Raw genomic sequence first — 7,819 nt, 5'->3', positions numbered from 1 at the left:
TTAAGTGTATAACTTAAAACTTTCAATCTTTTTAAAATTATGAAAAGTACCCCATTCCTATTTTTCTAAATCCTAATACCGAAAAATAATTGAAAAAGAAAATGAGTGGCCACAGTCCCAATTAAAACTTAGAAGTGGCTTTTTTGACAAATCCTCTCTACTTAGCAGATAGCCCGTCATTAATCCCTAATAAAGTGAAGACAACTATATTTATAACCTAATTGAGTTACATCTAAAAATATTTTGAAATATAAACGTGATATTTAAACGAAAACTACGAAGTAGCTAATGAAATTATAACTCTATAATGAAAAATATAACTCTATAAAATGCTAAAAAAAATTATATAAGTGGATAATGAAAAATATAACCCCATTAAAATAGGGGGACTACAGCGCAGGAAAAAAAACCTATTATTGTTAAAAGTATATTAAATTTAAACTTTTAAAAATGATTAGTTTAGAAAGCTATGTTTATATATAAAACATGAAATAAGAATTTGAGTAATTAAAAGTGAAACAGTTTTAGGCCACCGAAAATATAAAATAGACTTTAACTTACATCTTTTTTGACACCTTATCTTTTCTTTTCTTTTTTTTAACTCAAAAGATAATTATGACAATAACTAAAAGTGAATTTCATGAAATTGATCAACATGATTTTTTAGATAATATCGGATAATATAATATACAACAATATAATAGGTTAAAACATTTGTAGAAGGTGGAATCGACTTGACCATTCTTTTCCTTTTTTACTGGATAATCTTTTGAATTGATTAGAGGTTACGATAGTCTTCATAGGAACTCCATAATTTTAGTGCCAAGAAAAAATATTTGCTGCCATCAAAATTCACTCAATTTATGCGGAGGATTTTTATTATTTTGGTTCATATGAAATTTTTTCATTGTTTTAATTGTATCAAGAAAGGAAAAAGAAAGATGCATATATAAAAATAAAAAACAGCTCAACCCATCAAGCTCTTTGTTTTCCAACTCAAAAATAGTAACCATACCCAATTTCATTTCTCCTCCCTTTCATTGCCACTGAAAAATATCTCGCGGTAGAATTTCCGACCCATCTGCTCCCCCTCTTTCTCTATCATATATTGAAAGATTTAGCCACAACACTTGGAATAAAAAATACAATTGAATAGTATTTAACTTCATCAAGTTTTACATATATTTTTGTGACCTTCATAGGAATGAGCAGTCAAAATTTGAAGAGCGACTCCATCTCCTTTGCAAATAGTCTTCCACATAAATGATTGGCTCATATTTGTTATAGAGTTTTGGTATAATATTCTAATTAATTTTATAGCACTTCTAGTTGGAACATGTCTCAAATACGTATAAAAAACACATAGGAAAAGATCTCGAATACATATCGCAAAAGATAAAATCTAGCAAAAATAAAGAAAGTAAGAAAAGAAGAAAATAAAGAACCTATAAAATTGAATAACAATTTACAAAGGAACTGATTTTATTTTTTTTAAGAGAACGGAGGGGAAGGAATCTGTAATGTTACAGGAGCAGGGAGAGGTTATAACTCATATAGAAGAGTTAATAGATGATGCATTTGAGAAAAGAGGATTAGTGATTAATGTGTCAGTTACAAAATGTTTGAGGTGTAATTATCTATGAATTAATATGGTACTAATTGTTAAAAGAATAGGCAATGGTATTTTTGTGCAAGAATACACCCGCGGTGAAGGAGTGAAGAAGCCTAATCTGATTTTTTAGCAAACCAAGTTAATTAGCAATAAGATCATGTACTACGTGGGCTGATATTAACATTTATTTTGTGAGGCTTTTCTAAGCCATTTAGTTTGTAGATTATGCATAAAAAATTCAAAAAGAAAAATTCAAAAAAGGAGAAAAAAATAAATACCAATGGAGGTCATAGAGAGGTGCCACCTCAACTTATCTATGTCAAACTCTATATTATATATAGATATAGTTTAATTTGTAAGTTGTTACACCTTCATCTTGGTCATCTAGCAATTGAAGTTTAGGAACTTAAATTTGAAAAGGGAAAAACAGAAGACAACAAAAGATAAGAAATTAATATTACATTATAATCATGGTTTAAAAAACATTAAATAGTAATTCGCTAAGAGGAGGTTGATTGTCCTTAACTCGATCGAGTTTTCTTTTTATGATTCAGTCAAAATTTACGTAAATCATGCATGAAAATTACATGGATGATAAATCATGGACAAAGAAAAATTCCAAGTTTTCCCATAGTTCAAACAGAAATAAGAATGATCTGAAAAGGGAAGATAATAAAAAAGAAATGAAATGAAAAAGGAAGATAAATAAAAAATATATAATGAATCCATATCTAGGCGTAAAGAAATATCCAATTCTTTTCTAAGTCTATCCACATTTTTTTCTTTTTCTTTGCAAATTCACTTTGTCCAACTCTCTCATGCTAGCCAACCATAAGTTGCTGATTTTTCTCCTTATGATCACAATGATCACATCTATTGTGCCTTATGGAATTATACACATATATGAAGAGATATTGAAGCAAGTTCTTCTTCATTTTCTCTTCAGCCACACATATAGACGTCACCACAAGCCGGAGTAGTGGGAATCGAAACTCTATACTGTCTTAGAAAGGCACTGAAGTGACCCCATTTGGCGTCAGATCCTCGACAGCGTAATGAAAAGCCTAATTAGAAATTCACACCGACCAGCTGACCATATATAAATCGATAAGCATGAACAGTGGTCTCGACTATTTACACACGCATAAAAATCACTCTCAGAGATTTTTGATTCACTTTCCAAGTTCTACTAATGAACTAAAAAAGGAAGAAGAAATTCCCTCTAACGTTCATAGTTCACACTTCATAGACAGCCATGTCTTTTAATATATTCCTTCTGGAAAAAGTGTATATACAAAAGGAAATAGATACTCTCACCACCAACTTTGAGAATAGGCTGGCGCATTATATATCCCACCATTGACCGTTGTACTGACCTTCTAAGGCATTTGCACTTAAGGACGTTTCATGTGATCTCCCAGTTCAAAACCTTGTGTATTGATCAAAGTATGTCTAGTAGTTAAAATGATAGTATCTGTTGGCTGCTCTTCCTACTTTTGTTTATATATGGCTGCATGTTTACCAGCAGTTATTACTTGTTAATGGGTCTAACTGTTCGATGAAAATTAAAGGTCTTCAAAGTAAGGCGTTTCATCTTTTCTAGAATGAAAATAAATATTGTAGATAACTTTTGGATTTTCTAAAATATAAGTTAAACGGGGAAAATAAGAGATTATAATGTGTAACTGATGTAGTTGAAAAGGCAAAATATACAATAGGAGGCGTTTAGATTAGTTGTGTTACAATATTACACATCTAATTTTATGTTTCCTTCACCTTTTGCTACTTAAAGGATGAATTCAACTATCTGATGACACTATGTACTGCTCCTAAATGGAGAATTATTTAGTTGTGCCGCTTAAAAGAAGACAGGTCTAAACAATCACTTGGGTGCTTGGCAGCTTGGGGATGTACTATCTACCAACATATGTATCTAATATGGAAGTTCTCCAGGCAATTATGCTCCATTTTAGAAAATGCACAGAACATAACGTCATAAGAATAAAGTGCAAAAGGCCTTACACGAGTTATTCTACTATTTTTGGCTTGATGTTTGCTAGCCTAGTGGTCAAACATGTATCTCTCTACATTGTACTTCATACGCTGTACTCTGGCCCCGTGATCAAACACGTATCCTGGAGCCCCTCTCAAATTTAATCAACTTAAACTATGTTGGTTAAGCCATTGACTACGGAGAGAAATACCAGGGTGTACATGATATAGAAAAATTAAACATGCATAAGGAGATCCTAACTAGAGAAAAGTTGGAGATCATCAAAAGAGTTACTGTACTATTAGCAAACATATACGAAGAGAAAATAGTGGCAGGTTTGACAATGTCTTTACTATACAGATCAAAATCCTATAGTAACATGACACTGGGTTCCGTTAAATTGAGATTTACCAATATAAGCATTAGCAGAACACAATATTAGGGAGAATAACCAAGGAGATAAGATTAGCTTAGTAAAAATTAATGTTTGAGCTAACATTTGTAGCAATATCTTTAAAGTATCTGAGACAATAAAAAAAAATTTAAACAGGCAAACAAACATTTGAGATGGATAGAAGACTTACGATATTCGTAGCACTTTGGAGTAGAATTCAAAGACTGACTTTAGGGTCCTTAAAATAATTAAAAAAAAAAAAGGGCATAAATACAATCCATAAAATAATCAAATCAATACCTATAGTTATATTCAAACAAAAGAGGGAACCACTTTGGGGCTTACAGTTTGTTGTAAAAGTAAGCTTCATCAGGGGTGGCATGAAGGCCTGGGTTGTTGGAGGCGAATCCTTAGAATATGAAACCATTGATGCAAAGATTAGGAACCTTCAATGAAAGTTTGGGACATAAATGGGCATGAGAAAATCTTTTAAAGAATGAGGAAAAAAAAAATTATGTTCAATTTACGTTCTGACACCATAAGTGAATCTCAAGGATATAGTTCCAAATAGGAAAAGGAAAGGAAGGAACCAAAGAGAAACAGATAACAAAACAACAGTTTGTTATCATATATTACTTGGGATGTAATCAAACAACTGAGAAAAGAAAAGGAGAGAAGAAAGAGGACGGCCATTGTTCTGAAATGATATGTAACCGCTAAGGGGAGTTGAAAAGGCCGTAACCGTAAGAACTAAAAGTGACGCTTGAATTTGTTTTAATGTATCAGTTAATTAATTAAATGGAAAGAATGAGGGGGAAAAGCCAAAAATTTGAGAAAAAGAAAAAATATGAATCCTATCGAAGAGTGCCACGACACCAGGCCAAGTCCTTCCTTTTTATATATATATATATATATATATATATATATATATATATATATATATAGATTATTATAAGTACCCTTCAAATAAATTAGCACAGCGAATGATTAATTAGTTATAGAGGTGTATTTAACACAATATCATTTCCTTTATATCTAAATTCCAATTAGATGGTGAAGACTATGGTAGATCGAAACTCGTGTACAAATATCTTAAACACTAATCTTAAAAAGAAAAAGTATGCTTTGACCCCTATATTCTTCTTACTTAACAAGTGTTTAACGAGAATAATCTATGATTATTTGAGAACACCCTCTAGGCTCTAATGAATTAAGTCTAACCTTTGTTATTCTATGTTAGTGTTAATATTGTTTTTCTTCTTCAGTGGCGTATGCAAATTTTTTCGTAGGCAGTGTCGATATTTGAAAGAACAAATAAGCAAATCACGCTAACGACATCATATTAGAAGGCTGTTAATTACCTGGGAATCTTTTTCGAAAAAATTTCCTACAGATTTTCATGCGAAAATATGAAATTTCTAAATTTTAGAACTTTTTACTTGCGGAAAATATTTCCCTAGGAAAATTTGTATGTAAATTTGGCGCCATTTTGTTCAAAACTATTACCTGGAGAATTATTTGGGAACATAAATCCGTAAGTACCATTGTCATAGGTAAATCCGCAAGTAAGATATAAAATTAAATTCCTTTGTCAATTTGCAAGAAAATATCTAGGTAAAACTACCTGCCAATTTTGCTAGGGATAAATAGTTGGGGATTTACCTAAGGATATTCGTATCTGGGGTATTACATGGGGAATCAGAAACTGCGAATTTTGCTGGGAATTTATTGTTTGAGGATTTACTTGGGGAATTTTTTACCTGGAGAATTACTTGAGAATTTTGTTGCTACGAATTTAGCTGGAAATGTTTTTTGGGGTTTTACTTGGGTTTTCATACTTTGCAATTTACCTGGGGATTTTGCTGCTGCAATTTTAAATGAGAATATTTTTTGGGGATTTACCTAGAAATTTTCTTACTTGAAAATTTACTTGGAAAATTCTTTTTACAAAAATATATTTAAGAAATTAAATTTATAATAGTATAAAACTTGTAAACACCTAATTTTTTACCACTTTAGTGTATAAATATAAAAAAAAATGTATTCTTCTAATATAAATTTTAATAAATAAGCTACTGATTTTAGTATAGTTATTAGCTACTATATTAGCTATTTAACATTTTTTTTTATATTTGTTAAAACTTGTTAATTCTAGACCAAAAAAAGTATGGAAAAAAAAAAAACTAACTAAAAATAACCTGCAAAGCCCCTTCCCCATTTCCTTACTACACGACACACACATGCACACCCACATTTAAAATTCACAGCCGCCTAAACTACCCAACCAAACCCAATCCTAATCCCTATCCCTTAAACCCCTCAACCATTCCCCCTTATCCCAACTCCCTATCCCTCACGTTCCTTTTAATTAAGCAGCAATATACACGGCACTACTTCCATTCACCTATATAAATTAACCATACACACAGTAAAAGGAGGAGAGGGACACATATCAGAAAGGGTAGAAAAAAAAAGCAACGGAGAGGAGAAAAACAGATCAGAAGCAAAAAAAAAAAAAAAAAAAAAAAAACAGTAAGCAAAGAGAGCAAAAGACACAGTTAAAAAAAAATACATTGAGAGCAAAGAGAAAAAAAATACCAGCTCCGTAAAGGTTTGGTTTGGAAATTGAGTTCGAGGTTTTGTTCGCTGTTTCGAGTTCGTGGACTTAAAAATCAGCTTTTGTTAGCCTTGGAACTCTGTAGATTGTACGTTGCTTTTGTTATTGATCGAAAAAGAATTTGAAGGTTCGTTTTCGGTATTACTTTTCTATTTCGATACATTAGATGAATCAAAGTTCTGTTGAAGAATCTTTGACATGGGATAATATCTTTTGATGTTTAATAGTTCGGGACTTATATATGTTCGAGTTCAAATTTAAATTGCAGTTGAATATGCTGGAGTCTCCCGAATCGATTTTCTTTGCTTAAGTATGGAGATACATTTTTAGATAAATAGTACGTTTTTTATCATATTTTAGTTAAGTATAATATATATATATATATATATATATATATATATATATATTACTCAATGGTCTTGTTAGTGCTCTTAAAGATTGTTAAGTATAAAATTATTTATTTTTGTGTGCATGTTTTAATGGTTCTGAAATTTGTTAGTAACACGTTAGGTTAGAGCTTTCTTTTAACATCACTAATAGTTTGTTCCATTTTGAGTTTAAAAGTTTATGATAACATCAATGGTTAGCCTTTGAATGCTCAGTTCCCTTTGTTTAGTATTGAAATTTAATTTCTTCCATGAATTAGAATGAGAATGGTAGAATTCCAAACTTGTAGTGTTAATAAATTAACTATATACACAGTATTATACACGTTATAGTCAAATATATGCGTAGAATAAATATATAAATGATACTATAATAGTGGATATATACATGGTATAATAATGTATATAATACATGTTATATAAGTAAAAAAAATAATTAAATCCTACATGTAAATATACACAGAAAATATATGGTATATGTTTATAATTTATATTTTATAATGAAAATATGAGATATTGAAGTATTTATGTGGATAAATGGAGTTTAATAGATGAACGAAGAATCCACATTTAAGTCTTTTTTTCTTTATGTTCTTTGTTTTGATTGAAGTAAATTTGTGTATATGGATAATTTTATTTATAAATTAAATGGTGTGATATTTTAGTCCATGCTATAATGCTGATGATGTTTTGCTATTTTTTTTAAAAATGATTCAAAAATTGATTCTTGGAGGTATTTGGTTGTCTTAGATAGTTTTTCTCTTTGATGTTAGGTAAGCATGCCATTAAAATGTTCATTTTGATTTACAGTCCTTTG

General features: G+C 30.4%; 1 long non-coding RNA gene across 1 annotated transcript; it reads right to left on the bottom strand.

The window, feature by feature from the left end:
- Positions 1-961: 961 nt before the first annotated feature.
- Positions 962-4,711, bottom strand: LOC132615228 (uncharacterized). Its single transcript, XR_009572623.1, has 3 exons — positions 4,345-4,711; positions 4,190-4,237; positions 962-1,098 (listed from the first exon to the last, which is right to left on the bottom strand). It is a non-coding gene; the product is annotated as an uncharacterized LOC132615228 (long non-coding RNA).
- Positions 4,712-7,819: the final 3,108 nt, after the last annotated feature.

This window comes from Lycium barbarum, chromosome 10 (genome assembly GCF_019175385.1).
Source record: "Lycium barbarum isolate Lr01 chromosome 10, ASM1917538v2, whole genome shotgun sequence".
NCBI classification, from domain to species: Eukaryota; Viridiplantae; Streptophyta; class Magnoliopsida; order Solanales; family Solanaceae; genus Lycium; species Lycium barbarum.
Note: the sequence above shows the minus strand (reverse complement) of the source record. Positions and strands in the feature narration are given on the sequence as shown.